The sequence below is a fragment of the Podarcis erhardii genome (assembly GCF_964252035.2).
Source record: "Podarcis erhardii genome assembly, chromosome: 1".
NCBI lineage: Eukaryota > Metazoa > Chordata > Lepidosauria > Squamata > Lacertidae > Podarcis > Podarcis erhardii.
In genome coordinates this window covers 36698174-36716617 of record NC_138497.1, presented here as the reverse complement: position 1 = coordinate 36716617, position 18444 = coordinate 36698174, and the positions used below count along the sequence as shown (strand labels likewise).

The 18444-nt window shown below is 41.4% G+C and overlaps 1 long non-coding RNA gene across 3 annotated transcripts in view; it reads right to left on the bottom strand.

Annotated features, from left to right (window-relative positions):
- Positions 1-18444, bottom strand: part of LOC309344910 — a 38604-nt gene that overhangs the window by 13772 nt on the left and 6388 nt on the right. Inside the window, exon 3 of one of the 3 annotated variants that reach the window (XR_014157930.1) lies at positions 8494-8585. The exons of the other annotated variants lie outside the window; for them this stretch is intronic. This is a non-coding gene — a long non-coding RNA (uncharacterized lncRNA). The remainder of the gene's footprint in view (positions 1-8493; positions 8586-18444) is intronic. 3 annotated transcript variants of the gene reach the window in all.

Below are 18444 nucleotides of genomic sequence, written 5' to 3'. Positions count from 1 at the left end.
CCAACTTTTCCCCTCATCTGCCTCTGAGCTGTGACCTCCCGCAAACCACTGTTGTAATTCTAAACTGTCATCCTCTTCCTCCTCCCTGGAAGGGTCAAGATGGGGAGGCGGTCTCCACCATTCCTCCTCCTCTGCCCAGTTCTTGACACCAGGGCAGCAAACAACAATGCAGTAAAACAATCTGCTTAAAAACAACATAAAATAATATTTAAAAACATTTTAGGGAAGTTTTTAATGTTTGATGCTTTATCACTTTATTATGATGATGATGTTGTTGTTGTTGTTGTTATTGGGAGCTGCCCATATGGGCAGGGTATAAATAAATTAACAACAACAACAGGATGATGATAATAATAATAATAATAATAATAATAATAATAATAATAATAATGTGATTTGATGTTGTTGTTGTCATGGGCAGGTTAGTAGAACATAAAATGCAGCCAATGAACTTCCATTCAAGCTGATAGGATGACAGCAAAGCGAATATGTTTAAAGTCCTAAAAAACACATTGGGAGTCAGTTCCTTTGAATAAAGCAGGGGTTTGCTTCTGAAGAAACATGCATAAGATTGCACTTTAAGGGAAGTTTGATAACAAGCTCTTTTTTTCTCACCGCATAATGAAATCTGCAGTTCAAAGGGACACTGGAAGCTGCTTCACTCCAAGTCAGACCATTGAGCCAACTAACACACTATTGTCTGGCAATGGGTTTCTGGGGTTCCAGACTAAGGTTTTTTGCATGGCAAGTAAGTGCTCTACCACTGATATGCAGCCCCTTAGTACACTCATAATCACCAGAGATTTTTGCTACACAGTTTGTCTTAATGTTTGTAAGCTGCCTTGATTATATTCTAGAATATCCAGCTAGAAATTCCAGAATTGATTACCAAACAAATACATTTGAAGGATTCTTTTACCTGAATGCTGTGATGAGAGGACATGAGAGCTACAGAGTCCATTTGCAATTTGCCCTTTGCACATTAACACACAACACAATTCCACTTCTTCCCTGTGGTTGTATGTATCACCAAAAAGTGGCAATAAAAAAATACCCTGGTCAAGTGGGTAATATTCATCATTCTGGTTTCCTGCAACCAGAAGAGCTACTTCACACATTGCCCAGAAGTGGCAACAGGGAATACAAAAATGACAAGCATGCATTTTATTTTGCCGTGCTTCTGGGGCTAGATCTATACTGATTGTAAAAGTGCTTTTAAAAAAAAGTTATGTAGCTCTCAATGCAATTTTACATTGACGATTTTACATTGCTCTACAGCGCCCTCTGGTGTCACACGTTTATAACGCATTTATAACATTTTAACTGATCGGTATAGATTAGTCCTGAGTCTCATATAATTCCTGTGTGCAGCTGTAGCCACCTAAAGGGCACACAAATCCAGCTGTGGAAAAGTGACTTCATCCCAGATCAGCAATGCATGTAAATGTTATTTCCACTGTGTAGTGTGATGGCACTATGGGTGCTTCAAGAAAAGCGTCTTCTGTGTGACTTGTGCATGCAAGTTTTTTTGCAACGACCACACTAAGTTGTTGACATCCAAATACAAGTCCATAATTCTACCCCACCCCACCCCTTTTATTTGGATCAAGGATCAACTTTCCAGGAAAGATAGACAGATAGATGATATATAGATAGATGATAGATAGATAGATAGATAGATAGATAGATAGATGATAGATAGATGATAGACAGACAGACAGACAGACAGACAGACAGACAGACAGACAGACTAGATAGATAGATAGATAGATAGATAGATAGATAGATAGATAGATGATAGAGAGAGAGAGAGATGATAGATAGATAGATAGGATAGATAGATAGATAGATAGATAGATAGATAGATAGATAGATAGATAGATGATAGACAGATAGATAGATGATAGATAGAGATAGATAGATAGATAGATAGATAGATAGATAGATAGATAGATGATAGATAGATGATAGATAGAGATAGATAGATAGATAGATAGATAGATAGATAGATAGATAGATAGATAGATGATAGATAGATGATAGATAGATAGATAGATAGATAGATAGATAGATAGATGATAGACAAATAGATGATAGATATAGATGATAGATAGATAGATAGATGATAAGATAGATGATAGATGATAGATGATAGAAAGATAGATAGATATAGATAGATGATAGATAGATAAATAGATAGATAGATAATACAGTGGTGCCTTGGGTTACATACTCTTCAGGTTACATACGCTTCAGGTTACAGACTCCGCTAACCCAGAAATAGTGCTTCAGGTTAAGAACTTTGCTTCAGGATAAGAACAGAAATCATACTCCGGCAGCGTGGTGGCAGCAGGAGACCCCATTAGCTAAAGTGGTGCTTCAGGTTAAGAACAGTTTCAGGTTAAGAACAGACCTCCAGAACGAATTAAGTACTTAACCCAAGGTACCACTGTAATTATTATTATTATTATTATTATTATTATTATTATTATTATTATTTATTTGTACCCCACCCATCTGGCTGGGTTTCCCCGGCCACTCTGGGCGGCTTCCAACAAAGACCCAAAAATACACTAAAATGTCACACATTAAAAACTTCCCTGAACAGGGCTGCCTTCAGACGTCTTCTAAATGTCAGGTAGTTGTTTATCTCTTTGACATCTGATGGGAGGGCGTTCCACATGGCGGGCACCACTACCGAGAAGGCCCTTTGCCTGGTTCCCTGTAGCTTTGCTTCTCGCAATGAGGGAACCGCCAGAAGGCCCTCGGCGCCGGACCTCATGATAGATAGAAGACAGATAGATAGGTTGCCGATGAACATTTACAAATTAAATCCCAAATCTAAAATCTTAAAAGAACAGAAGCCCTTTTCCCTTTGAAATACAGTCACATTGGTTATACACTGTATAAGTATTCTGACTATAGAACAAAACCATAGTTTAGATATAGGATATGTGGTGGTAGTTTTGTTAACTGTCAGCTAGTCTACAGATTATGCTACTTTATCAGAATGCTATCCACAACCACCTAGGAAAAAGCTCCACTGTACACACCCTGGGCCTTTCATCCAAGTAAACTCTCACACGACTGCGCTACAAGAGAACGAAGAGAAACTTCTAAAACATTGTGTGTTTTCAAAGGTAGACTAGAACAGAATACTAATAACACTACATACTTGTATATGCATGAATTAATCTCATTTCTATCCCTTTCCGTATTCTTTTCTTCCCAAACCTGTAATATGTCACTACCCTTCGAACAGGTTAATCCCAGGAGGTCCCGTAACTGCAATTACTGCATTTAAATATTCCACATATCTGTCAAGATTCAAAAGTATTCTGTGGTGTCAGTTTAAATATAAATATCTATAATTCTAGTTAATCACCATCGCTTTTAGTCAGTTTTGAAAACTCGTTTGATGTCTATTTTGTGCTTGTGGCCGCCTGCCGCTTAAGGTTGCAGCTCCTGCCATTGATTTATTGGTTAAGAAGTTACCCAAAGCAATTCGGCAAAACAACAGTGTTCCTGTACAGACAGTCCAGAGCTTTTCACAGAAGTAAAACTTGTCAATGTAATTTGTCTGCCTAATCGTTGGAGAAATTGCTCTGCTTTTTAGATATATATAAAAAGCTGTAAGTGAGGCTGGAGTTGTTATACAAATACCGTATACCAGACTCTCCTTACAGAAACACAAGCTTTTCATTCAGCTTGCCTTTTTGCTTCTAAAGGGCCCCTTTATATTTACCAGCAACGCCGAGGCTGTCGATATCTCTCCGTCGCCTTTGCCTTTTGAAGCAAGTGCCGATTCTATAGAGCTTGTAATGACATCTTGTAAATGGCCTGAACGGCCGTGCGACAGAAAACAAGCATTTGAGTGGTTTGTGGAAGCCGCAGCCACATCATTTTGACCAGAGACGTGTCACAAGGGCACCGTGTTTACCTTTAAACTTAGATGTGTTCATGTGTCTACATTTATTTATCCTACTTCAATAGCCCTTGCAGCGCAGATGAAAGTGCAATTATTTTTGCAACAATGAAAGATTCAGGGTGCCAGAACTAATATCCTTGTGCCCAGCAACCATAACTAGCACCAATGAAAAGCACTTCAAAGCTTTTAATCTCCATGACAACCTACATCACATTCTTCAATAAAATACCACTTTACACAAACATACTCTTTATGCACACCTACTATGTGTTCATAAATATCACTTGCATTGCACGCCGAACAACCTGTTCTTTAGTGCCCTTGACTTCTTTTTCCTCGCAAAATTAATCAATCAGTTGCACAGTTCAAATGGAGCTTAATTTTATGCTCTTATGTCTGTGGTTCACCTCAGAATAAATCAAAGAAACAGATAGTGAAATTGGACAGGCCTATAGGTTTCCAATGCAAGACAGGGGCAAATCAGGCCTAGGATGTGGGCTCAGCTAAGAAACTGGACAGCGATGTGACCTTCCCCTCTCATTCGAGTGACAAGGCAGCATAACTAGTAGTTATTTAACAGAACATCCAGCATATGGTAGCACAAATCCATTGAGATTAACTTTTGATTTAAGAATAATGAGACTCAATCTAATTTCTATCATTAAGTAGTAAAAGAACCTCCCTGTCTGTAAGTCTGCCTGCCATATCTAAATCAAGTTTTTCCCCTGGTTCTAGTTCTAGTCTCAATTCCCCCATCTCTCCTTCCACTGCTTTATTCCTGCCCTAAATTCAATTCCTACCCAGGTATTCTGGAAACCTACACAACCTATTCTGGAATTGCTACAACAATTCCTTTTTCTACATACTGTACCTGTTAAAAGATACAGGGGCTCTCTCTTCTTTTGCATATGTTCAATTTATCACTTACCTTGGCTACTTTTTTAGTTTCTCATAGTTTATTAGGGGAACTGGGAATTTTAGTGAAACTACAATTGCCATGAATCTTTAGGGGACGTTATGTGCTTTAAATATGTGCTGAATGTGCTTTAAATGTATGGTGTGGTCGAAATCTCTTCAGCAAGGAAGACCCAGGAAATGCATCACATTCCTTCCAATTGCTCAGCAGTGATTAAGTGACTAAGTGAGCAGCCTTAGCAACAGCAGCGTCTCTGTATCTGCCTAATAAACCTTAGGATGGTGCCTCCACATTTTGCTTTCTAACTTTCATCTGTGTGACTCTTTTTAAATGAAAGCTATGAGGCTGAGATGAACCAAGAGGATGAATTATAAAAGTTGTACCCTAAAACGAATATAATTCGCTTTTAGTCCACCTGGGAATTATGGAAACTACCTTCAGAGATTTTTAAACTAGTTCAGTGAACTTTGTCTCGGAGAAGCAGTCTAAAAGTATAGACCATCACAAAAATCCTAGATCAGTGATGGTGAACCTTTTAGAGACCGAGTGCCCAAACTGCAACCCAAAACCCACTTATTTATCACAAAGTGCCAACATGGCAATTTAAGTTGTATATCTCATTTTTTTCTGTGTGTTTCATGTTTCTTATTTTTGACTGCTGTTGTAATAAATAATCCTTCATAAAATTTATGGCATTACATTCTTCACTAAATTATCTTTCTAATGATATATAATTTTATGGTATAACTCAGTGCTTTTTTTATTAAAAAAATGTTTAGGGGGTACTCTCATTTTGACTCAAGAAAATCACCACCAGGGAAAAATAAATACAGTTCAAATCAGGAAAAATAAATGCAGTGAATTTCTTCTCCTGTTAAATTCACAAAATTTTAAGGGGTATGCGTTTCCCTGTGTCCCCACAGAAAAAAACACACTGGTATTACTCCAAAACAAAGTGATGTTATGAGCCATCAAACATCGGAAATACATTTTTTCCAGAAGGTTCCACAATTCCGGGCACTAGTGTACATTGGAGGGCTGTACTAAGAGCCACCCTCTCCCAATTTTTAATATGAGATAATAATGATTATCCATGTGCGCACATACAAATAAATAAATAAATAAATAAATAAATAAATAAATAAACAAACCCAGCCCAGATGGGCAAGGTATAAATAATTTGTTGTTGTTGTTGTTGTTGCTGTTGTTGTTGTTAGCTGTTTCTTCAGCTGCCATTTGATCACAGCCTCCACAGAATGAATTTCTCTGTAGGCTTCCGCGGGAAAGTGCAACAAACATGTAAACCCAGCAGCCCCTTCTTAGGCTGCAGGCTTTATATGCTTACTGACCTGGGAGTTAAGCCCTGCTAAACTCAAGGTGGCTTACTCTCGAGTAGGAAAAACAGACTGGCGGGAGGCCCTGGTGCATCAAAAGTCAATGCCTGCTCAGTCTCTCGCTCGTTCAGCAGGCCCTGATGCCGCAGGTTTTGGATGGCACGCGCAAGCCCTCCTCTCCTCCTCCTCCCCCAACCCTGGCACAGAAGCTACGGCCCTGCTGGGGCAACGGTGTGCATGCCCACAGAGAGGGCTCTGAGTGCCCTCTCTGGCACACGTGCCATAGGTTCGCCACCACTGTCCTAGATCATAAAAGAGGGACCCTGTTAAAGAAGTCTAGAAATCTACCATCTGCAGTTCAAGCAGAGACTTGACTTTGCTCTGGATATAACTGGGACCGCCAGAAGGAGCAGAGCAGTTCCAGCATGGGAGATTTGCTTAAGCATGAGTGTCTCCTAGCCATATATCAGGCCAAATCAAGCATCCCCCTATTATCTGCCAAGAGTTAGGAACATCAGATGTAAACCTGAGTGAAACTGCATTCCTGAAATTTGCTCCCAGCCTATAATAGGAAAGAAACTCAAGGCCTACAGAGTCACTCAGAACCCCTCCAGACTGGCGTTTTGTTGTGGATGTATTCTGCAACATTTTCTTAAGTCTTGACACAATAACAGTGCATTAGAGGTGGATTTATTCTGCTTTATTACTGTACAGTGGTACCTCAGGTTAAGTACTTAATTCATTCCGGAGGCCCGTTCTTAACCTGAAACTGTTCTTAACCTGAAGCACCACTTTAGCTAATGGGGCTTCCTGCTGCCACTGCGCTACCGGAGCACAATTTCTGTTCTTATCCTGAAGCAAAGTTCTTAACCTGAAGCACTTTTTCTGGGTTAGCGGCGTCTGTAACCTGAAGCATATGTAACCTGAAGCGTATGTAACCTGAGGTACCACTGTATATGTTCTGCAGTGTTTCCCTAGTGTTACCCCATTATTGCGGCAACAAAATAGTGCAGTCTGGAGTGTTCCCTTTTCAGGATTTGAACTATTCCATTTCATTATCCTACTCCCTGCCCCACCCAGCCCCCAATCCATTTCACAAACACACAAAACAGCCAATCAGCATTCTGCATCCACTGAGCATACTCTCTTCTCGTCACTGGTCTCCACCCCTTTTGTTTTGTTTCTTTTTCCCCTCAATAGGTTTCTACCCTTGTAAAATGTAGGGTTCTCCCAAGCCTTCTGATAACTATAAAACCTTTTGATAGGCAACATGCACACTTGCTTGCATGTCCAAATGCACACGCACAGTTCCTGATACGCCAAGTAATCAAAGTCTGCTTCCATATTTGCATCTCTTCTGGATTGAAGCATCTAAATCATTTGCCTAAGTCTGATTTTTAGAACATTTTAAAAAATATATTACAGGGAAGGACTATACGTAGTTCAGTGGTCGAGCATTTGCTTCATATGCAGAAGATGCTAGGTTCAGTCCTCAGCAGCTCTCAGTAACACTAGGGGAGACACCCCATCTGAAACCTTCAGAAACTGCTCCTCTACAGTGTAGACAATAATGAGCTGAATGGACCATTGATCTGATTCAGTATAAGGCAGCTTCCTATGTTCCTGTCTTAAAACTTTTTAAAAGCCAGCATAATGTACAGATACATTCAACACATTGCATTGACCTTCTAGCCTAATTTTAATTACCATACTGCACTGTAATTTAGAAAACAGTAATAATGACATGAAACCCATGGTTGGGGGGGAAACTCCTAACAAATGAGGGGGTGTGAAAGGCAGAACTTCAAACTCCCACATTCTGCAACAGAGGCACCCTATTCACTGAGGACAAAACCTCCAGAAACCTCTTCAGCAACTGCCTCTCAAACGCTAGCAAGGACTCATGGGATAGAATTCTTCAAAGTCCCTAATGGGAAAAGAAGCCCTGTGACAGCACCACCACAGAACTGAGTTGTTGTTGTTTTTTCAAAGTACCACACAACATAGCCAAACATCTACAACGGACAGTAAAAGGCAAACAATCAACACTATCCAAAATAACACTTGGTAAAGTGTAACATCTAGATCAGACCCCAACGATAAGCATCTTTTGTGGAATATCTTTACAGGAACCTGACCCTTTGCTTGAGGGAAAGTCATATATAGGAGAGAGGTTTTATACACACACAAACACACTTAATGTTTAACTATGGCTTGCATTGCGGAAGTGGCCCCTAAATCAAAAGATCCAGTTTTCAGGAACCCACTGCTGACATTTACAGGACCTTCAATTAACTAATCAAGCCCTTTCTTACCTCCTTTTTTCCTGCCTTATTATAGTGCCATGGGGGAAAAAATTATATACTTTGCCTCTTCAGAAATGGGCTCATTCTTTTTTCAGCACTACCTATGGAGAACAAAAAGTTTTAGGTATGGGGTGAAGATAATGCTTGAAACTATAGTTTCTAGCTATATATAATTACTTTCAATGGAGCAAAATCATAATGAGAATAGCTTTATTGTCATATTTTTCACTAGTGGGTGTGAAGAGTGATTTAACTTACAGGTACTGATTATGTAATTGTATTGATATAGGGCACACAGCCTACTCTGCCTCATGAATCATCTAGACTGACAAGAGGAGGTGTAGGAAACCCCACATGCTTTTGGCTTCACAAAGGGAGAGAACAGCTTTCACAGTGAGCGATTAAAGTTCTTGGTCACAGATAGGCATGCAAGAGAGAGAACATGTTGGTTCCGATTGGTGCAATTTTAGAATTTAACCAGAAGTAAGCCAGCACATGTACAGTGTGGCTATCAGAGGTTGCCAATGGTCCAAACAGAAAGATATACATTCAGCTAAATTGAACCGACAGGTGCACCTCAGTCAAGTACATGGACTGAAGGCTCATAATGCAGCCACCTTGCTCCAGAAAAGAAGGAGTTTGTGGTCAGTGCCTGGACGGGAGACAATAGCAGTGTGTATATTACTGCTTACTCTGATTCCAGTGCACTCCCACCACTGGTGTTTGAAGCTAAGGACTACAAAATGTTAACCACTCTCCATAGGTATCTTCTCAAGAAATAATCTGTTTGATGTGCTTTCCTTCAAACTAGTTTCCATCTGATTTGAAAATGGATGCTGCGCTTAAATGCTGTGTGCATTTCATGCAGCCATTGCACATGCACAGATTATATGCAGGTGACAGTTTCAGTGAACTGGCGTTTGGCACAGGAAAACAAATTAGGTTATGAGCATAAGGTCAAAACTTTGCGGTGTAGTGGTTAAGAGGGGTAGACTCGTAATCTGGGGAACCGGGTTCGCGTCTCCACATGCAGCTGCTGGGTGACCTTGGGCCAGTCACACTTCTCTGAAGTCTCTCAGCCCCACTCACCTCACAGAGTGTTTGTTGTGGAGGAGGAAGGGAAAGGAAAATGTTAGCCGCTTTGAGACTCCTTCGGGTAGTAAAAAAGCGGGATATCAAATCCAAACTCTTCTTCTTCTTTGGTCTGTACAGCAGCACAAGACTGCAACTTAAAACACAGCTGAAGAGAAAAGCCTCACCATATTTCGAGCTGTCAATGTGTACGTAGCTTACTTGGGATCTGTATGTAAACCACTTCATGGAAAAAGAGGACTATAAATGCATTTTATAATTTTTTCATACTTTACATATGCCATGCCATAAACCGAAAAGGAAAGTCCAGCACATGAGTGAAAAATGGTACAAGAATTTCAGCCGGCTGAATGTGAAAAGGGAAACGGAACCAAATACGCTCAGGTTGTCCATTGGTGCACATCGCCAAAAATAGAATAATATGCAAGACTCAAAAAGAGGTCAGACAGCTTCCACACAATCTGGATATTTTCCAATCAAATTTTCAGCTTCATTACAAAATACTATATGAAAAGGGAAGCCCTGAGGCCATTAACCTAAACTGAGAACCTAATGACCGAAATGAGAAGAGGTGAAAAAGTTCTGATCTAAAAAAAAAACACAATTTTTTTAACTGTAACTTTTGGCTCCATGAGAACACTTATGAAAGTATGGGAATCAGACATTGGTAAAAACAATTCAGGTTAATGACTTGAACAAATTTTGGGAAACTTGCCCATTGAAATCAGTATCCAGCTTTTTTCAAGAAAACACACTCAAATTACTCCACAGGTGGTATTGCATGCCAAGGCAACTATCTCAAATGTTCTCATCAATACCACCATTATGTTGGAGAGGCTTCAGGCAATGTGGCACAATGGCACATGCCACTACCAATGGTGATTGTACCATTGTTAAAAAGTTCTGGAAGTTGGTTCACGCAGAAATGATTGATCTTTCTAAGGAACAGATTATATGTTGGCCTAAACAGATGCTGTTAAATATTTTTGATGGGGGGGAAAGCTAACATATGATTGTAGCAGCCCATCTTGTTCTTACAACTCAATTGATAACAGCTCAAAATATCATGCTGGACAGGTGGTATCATTCTTTATGGAACATAGCAATTACAGAAAAAAATCATACATCATTTAAAATTTAGACAAGGACAAGAATCCTTTATTTATTTTACAGCAAACAATATATTGTTACACACTATCCCAATCTCCCAATGGTGCGAGATTCCAGGGGTCCAGGATTTGTGCTTCCTTTGGAAATGAGGCACAGTGGAGATTGTGGTGTCTTTATGACATATGGTTTATTTACACATATATACAACCTGAACTTATGACGGAGGGGTTCAAAACATTGCACTCCCATTGTTTCTCCAATTGCTCCAGTGGCCAGTTAAAATTGTCAGCCCACATTGTTCTCTGACCACCTACTCTCCAACTTGCCGCAGCTTGCAAGCTGCAGCTGTTCCCCTCCAGTTTGCATCATCCTCAGCTGCAATCCTGAATCTCCCTCCTCAGTACTCTAGTATTGTGTTATGCTAAATACCCAGAGCTCAGGAAAGGGCTGCAACCATTTGCTGGCACAGAGTCTTTGCTCTGCTGGTAACCCATCTGCCTGCCCTTGTTCCCTGCTAATGGCCCATCTTTAGCAGCACAATACAAAACTGGCTCCTGGCTTGCATTTTAACATGCTAAATCCAGAGTTTGGCACCCAGGAATGAGAAGGGGAGCCCGGGCACTCTATAAGCTGATAACACTATTTTCTAGACAACTGTCATCACAAGCTTGGCATATGTGGAAATATACTTGACTGGATCATGCAATGTTTTGGTGCTGTCTTTTTCTTGAGTTTAATCCTGATGATCTTCTTTTGTAACCAAACTTTTACATTTGTCCATTATGACTTTTGTATGCCATACATGCCTAAAACTATGTTTGCTTTCTCATCCCTTGTTATGGTCCGTTTCTTGTTTGTAATTGGGATGTTGCTTTTCCTGTTCTATACCTATTAAAAATACAATGAAAATAATAATAATAATAATAATAACAACAACAACAACGTCAATTCCAGAAAGGCAACCCAGGCAATTGAGGCAGATGCAGGCAGTGGCGGAGGAAGGAGGTGCGGGGGGTGCGGGGGTGTGGTCCACCTCAGGTGTCATCACTGAGGGGGGGGTGAGAAAATGAGTTTAAAATAAATAATAAATAAAAAATTGGGCTCACCAAACTTTTTAGGAGTGACGTGGTGGCTTAGGCGCCTGCAGGTTCACCGCTGCCTGAAACAGCAGCGCGAGACTTGCATCTGTGTACTGCCTCTCCCTCAGCCGCCCTACGGCTGAGCGGGAGGCGGTGGAGAGGTTCCAAGCATCAGAGAGGTTTGCCCCGACACCATGGGCAGTTCGCTTCCCCCACTGACAGATCGCCCCGCCCCTGGCTGCAGGGCACAGCCCCATACCAGGCACCTGAGCGGCTAGCTACGCCACTGGATGCAGGGAGAGAAGCAAGTAGTGGGAATGATAAGAACGACGTTTGCAGGGCCAGGGATCAAAGTAGCAGCAGGCTTGAGCAAGCAAGACAAGGAATGCATTTTCAAAACACAAAGGTTTATAATCCTATGCAGGTAAGTCTAATCGAGCATAATAGGGATTGCTTCCGAGACAGTTGCATTCTACATTTGTTAGCAGAAAGGGAGGTTTACCTAGGGACTAGCTCTCAATAAGCCTGAAGTCTGAGTCTGACCGTGGGCCAAAAAAGTGCAAAAGGAAGGTCACAACAGCTGACTATCGGCTCTCCATACATTCATCCTTCAATCATGGCTTGGAGAATAAGAGCCTAAGACGAGTCCTGCTGGATCAGGCAAATGGCTCATCTAGTCCAGCATTTAATTCTCACTCTGGCCAACCAGGCAACTATGAGAAGCCCACAAGCAGAGTGTGTGCACAACAGCATTCTACCCTCTTCTGATTCCCAGCAAGTGGTATTCAGGGGCAAACTGCTGACAGTGGATGTAAAGCAAAACCATTAGGGCAAGTAGACACTGATGGCCTTCCCCTCCATTGATTTGTCTAATTCTCTTTTATAGTTGTTCAAGTTTGTGGCATCTGTATTCCAGAGTTTAATGGAATTCAGCAGCTGAATCCTTATACCTTCACTTAAATTATCACATTTCACTTATCAGAAGCTTTTTTTTTCCAAAAAAAAAAAAAAAGTTTAGGGCTACTTTCATTTTCCTACTCATATTGAAATACTGCCCCTCAATGCCCCTCAATGAAGCCAAACTTAGATTCACAAAATGTTTAGGGGTATGCGTACCCCTGGGTAACCCCCATAAAAAAGCACTGCTTATCAGTATAGATCACTTATTTTACTGAAGCAAATCATTTTGTAATTCATGATTTTCTTGGTGTCTCTTCTGCTATGGATAACTAAGAAATTCTTTGATGCCATCTAGTGGTGACTCGTTATTCTACAAAGCTGCTTTATGGAGGGGTAAAACAACCATCAGTATCACTTCTTCCGAGTAGAAAATAATATGTGTCCATATGTACACTGTCAACTGTAATGAACGCACACGTCTATTTTCACTCATGCTGCAACATATTCATGCATCTGTCACAAATGGCATTAAGATGGAGGTAGGGGTATTATCATGTGTGAATAGGTGCTCTGAGAAAACAGTTTCCTATTATAGTATACCCTGGTCCATAAGCAGATATAAAGATCTATGTGTTGTATAAAATAAAAGGACAGTAGAATAGACTTTCCTACAAAGGTGAAGTTTCAATACTATTGTAAACAAGGATGGACTACTTGTATGAAATGGCTTTGGTGTAATCAAGCAGTCACAAGCTAAGGATCCATGCACACAGAACATGATGGAAGAACTTCAGGGCAGAGAACAAGAAGACGAAGAGGAGGAGGAGGAGGAGGAGGAGGAGGAGGAGGAGGAGGAGGAGGAGGGTGAACTCCCTGCATCAAACCATATGTGCCATCAGAGTGGTCCCATTACCAAAGTCTCTGTGAAACTCTGTGCTGGCAAAAATACGGTACTGAAATAAGGGGAGTTTTCTATAATGTACCATATTTTTCAATGTATAGCATGACCCCATGTATAATATGTCCCCTATTTTTGGAAAATTGCAAAAAAACCCCCAAAAAACTGTTGTTGAAGTTTGCTGAGCTGTTGAGCTGTTTTCTAATGCCCCCCTGCTGTGACACCATATTAGCCTGTGTATAAGACGACCCCCAATTTATCATTAAAAAAAATCATTAGAAAAGGGCTTCCTATACATGGAAAAATACGGTAACTAGGCCAGGCCTGAGTGGGGAATAAGAGCATGACAACTGTGAGAACGGACAGAGAGTGAAACAACAGAGTTGCAGGAAACTACTACTCAAGTAGAGTCACTGAAATTAATGGCAATAAACTTGGGTCAATTTATGTCAAAGTGTGCACTAAAAATTAGCTGAATACAACTCATAATGTAAAGCCTCAAGACAAATGTGCATCCTCTGACTTTGTGAAATCACAAGCCCTTCTTACCTATACTGCAAGTCCCAAGGCAATGACAAGAGGAAGCAAAGCTATCACAGATACTTTGGTCTTTCTTGTTCACAAATAAGATCTCATCTTTACCAAAACACATGCAATGGACAGTTTTATGAATCTTTCTCCTGTAAGTTTTGATTGAAGGAGAAAAGCAGGTGCATGAGGTTGAAACTGGAAGTTGACAGTGCTGGAGCAAGTTAACCTGTTGGTAAAGGTAAAGGTAAAGGACCCCTGACCATAAGGTCCAGTCGTGACCGACTCTGGGGTTGCGGTGCTCATCTCGCTTTATTGGCCGAGGGAGCCAGCGTACAGCTTCCGGATCATGTGGCCAGCATGACTAAGCCGCTTCTGGCAAACCAGAGCAGTGCACGGAAACGCCGTTTACCTACCTATTTATCTACTTGCACTTTGACGTGCTTTCAAACTGCTAGGTTGGCAGGAGCAGGAACCGAGCAACGGGAGCTCACCCCATCGCGGGGATTCAAACCGACGACCTTCTGATCGGCAAGTCCTAGGCTCTGTGGTTTAACCCACAGCGCCACCCGCATCCTATAACCTGTTGGTAGCAGGGACTATTTGTCAATGGCCACCACCATCAAAGACTTGTGATAGCTCTTACCAATGCACTGGAACTGAGTATCCACACCTCTGCCATGTATTATTTAATATTTAAAATGATAATCCTAAGTGGGAGAAAGGAAAAATGGGATAAAGAAAATACACAAATGCTTCCCAGCTACTAGGCTACTACTTCCAGATAAGTGACTGCTAGGGCTACCAAATCATGACCCATCAAGTGGAATTGCAATTGACTACTGGGAGTTTTATCCTTTTTCTATATTTACATCCAGTTACATCCAATATACTAAAACCAGTAGGGATAACGTAGTTGCCATAGTGGGGGAGGTTCAATTTACCTGAATGGCTGTTTAAAACTAAGCACACATTCACTCTAACTTTGCAATGGGAGCAGTTTTGTCTTCCCATGCCTTTCTAACATTTTAATCTTTTAATTAGTACAGGAATGCTTTTTCAGCTACATTTTCAGAATATTAAAATAGTGAAATACAACTTAAAAACAAAAGCTTTATAGTGCTATAACACTGTAAAGCTGATTTTAGAAAAGTGGTTAATGGGACTGGAAAGGATATCCGAAGGGATCTGTAGTAAGACAAACTGTGCTTGCTGTCTCTCAAAATGAAATCTGGCAATTACTGGTCACATCTTAGCAGTCACGGCCAACATTGCCTAGGTGAGATGCAGTGCTGCAGATACCAAGGAAGTCTGGCAGCCATATTTTTAAGCTGAGTCTCATGGTTGGTTGGCTGGAAGTTGAGGAGATATGGGACATTTGCTAGCATTTATCTCTACACTGTAGTTAACAATGGGAACCTTGTGACTCATCTGATGGATGAATTAATGAAACAACTGGAAATTACATTAATCATTATCACAACTTTGCACACCTAAAATTAGACTGTCCCCTCAGCCCAAATATCTTTTAGTTTGCAGCTAAACCTGAATGACTAGTTTCAAAGCACAGGTGCAAGAAACAAAAATTGTATCAGTTGGATGCCGCACCAAGCCAAATCCTACCTGTGTTCAATTGACTCACATTTAATTGGGCTTCTGATCGATCTGAAACTCACATTCAAATGCATCTGAAAAGACGAACCATTAAAAGTGTGAAACAAGGAAGAGGGAAATGAAGAGCAATTGAGCCTGTGCCGTGCTTCAAAGACCAAGGAATGTGGCAGAATGATCTTGCATTCGTATAAACACATTATACTTGTGACCCACATTAGAGCAAAGTAACGCAAACGTACAGGCAACATCTGAGCTCTCCCCAGTGGAGCCGCATGGTCGCACAGCAGGGGAAATATCATTCCCAGGCACTGCTGCTCACGTAGCTACTTATTATCCGAGCAACCATGTAACAAGAGACCTGAAATTGCTGTTTTGTGAAAAAATTCCTGCTGCTAAGAAGGTGGCATGTTTGAATTTAAAAGGCACCCAGCACAGCCAGAGGTTATTTCTGGATCAAAACACTCACACAAGGATGTAAGAATATAATAGAAGAGGGCTGTATTTTAAAAAAGTTATATTTTATGGCAAACATCAAAGTGATACACCTAAGAAGTGGTAAGTTGGAAGTTTGAATATGTGAAACTTAATTACCACAGAACTATTAGGTGAGCCAGTTTAATATTGATCTCCGGTCTAAAGTATTACATACCAGGAATTATCTTTTAATTTTGTAATTAAGGCTACAAGGCTTTCCTTGCCCACTTATTTGAAAGTAAGCCCCATTAGATTCACTGGAAAACAATCTACAGTGGTACCTCGGGTTAAGAACTTAATTCGTTCTGGAGGTCCGTTCTTAACCTGAAACTGTTCTTAATCTGAGATACCACTTTAGCTAATGGGGCCTCCTGCCACCGCCGTGTGATTTCTGTTCTCATCCTGAAGCAAAGCTCTTAACCCGAGGTACTATTTCTGGGTTTGCGGAGTTTGTAACCTGAAGTCTGTAACCTGAAGCCTCTGTAACCCGAGGTACCACTGTATGATTCTCTGTACAAACATATATTTAAATGTTTTGGGCAGAGCTGCACAGGTAGCATTTTATCTGAACCTTGTGTTTGCTATTTTGGAGACAAATTAGATTACCTTGTAGTATCTGTTGTGTCAAGAAGGAACTCCTGACAACACAGTGTACAGCTGTTATGAATATATCAAACAACTATGTGGTAGCACATTTCCTGAATGTCTAGTTATGCATCATGTTTCCAGTCAACCTACCAAGGCTCAGTGCAGCTGTAACACTAGTGATCAGCTAACCATGGCCAGATTGGAAGCGCACCAATAGCTACATGGGCCTAATGCTCTTAGATGCACAAGAAAAAATGGAAGAGATGCGGGAGGTGAGGGGTCACAACTACTAAAGTGGCCGAAAAACAAACAAAAAAACAAAATAAACTATGAGGAGTTTATATGTGGTAGAGAAATAGAGGCAGAGTATTTACAGTTCATTAGAAAGACAAAAAGAAAACCCTTTTATTGCCTCAGTAGGGGTGCTAACGAATTGCTTTGCAAATGAAGATATCTCATCATTAAAGGAGCAAATCTCTGGAATATAGTATCCCTGGAGCAAACAGATGTAGGAGGCTTTAGCCGCCCAGAGTGACTGGGGCAACTCAGTCAAAATGGGTTGGGGAGAAATAAAAAATTACAAAGTTGAGATTCCTGCATTGCACAGTCCCTTCCAGTTCTACAATTCTATAACACTATCGAGTTAAATTACTGTGCGCTGAATTTTCACCCTACCTCTCACGATCAGTTACCGAGATTTTAAAATGAAACAGTAGTGTTCTCACAAATCACACCCCATTTTTAGAAAACAGCACATGGGAACAGCACACCTCAGGGAATCAATATTTAATTTATGACATATACAGCTTTAATATAACGGGAAAAGAGCCTGCTGCTGGATCGGGTCAATGTCCCATCTAGCCCAGCATCCTGTTCACACAGTAGCCAACATGAAGGGTTGGAAGCCTTACCCTTTTAATTAAGACTTCATAATTCAGCATGCCTTATAGGAAGCCAACACACTGGAGTTTATTTGTCAGTAATGGGGTGCGCGTGTGTGTGTCAGCTCTTGTTTATGCTGCAAAGCTTGGGGCGCAAACTGACAAGCTGTAAAATGCGTGCACCCTGCCCCTCTGTTCTCATCCTGAAGCAAAGTTCTTAACCTGAAGCACCACTTTAGCTAATGGGGCCTCCCGCTGCCGCTGCGCTTCCGCCACGCGATTTCTGTTCTCATCCTGAAGCAAAGTTCTTAACCTAAAGCACTATTTCTGGGTTAGCGGAGTCTGAAGCGTATGTAACCCGAGGTACCACTGTATTCCGCTCCCCGACAGCCCCGCGCAACCTTCCCCGGCTGTGCTTCGGTAACTTGGGGCGAAAATGCACGTCCCCGGCGAGCAAGCCAGGCTCAAACTGAAGCCAGTCCCCCGCCGCGGCCGCTTTTCCCGCGAGCGAGAGGCTTCGCCGCTACGACCCCGCGTCGCCCCGAAGGCTTCGGACCGCGGGAGGTGAAGAGGAGCGAAGGCACTGCAAGCACCTCCCTCCTACGACAGCTAAGAGACAGAATGAGAGGAGCACCAAGACAGCAGCAGCCGAGCGTCCGATTAACAGATGTCCCTCGGAGATCCGGGAATTCTGCTTAATTAAGGCAAGAACAGCCGAGCGTCCGACCTAGCGATCGGAAAGACGCGGGGCGGGGCGGGGCGGGGCTTCCTCCTCGCGTCCTTGGCCGCCTTTGTG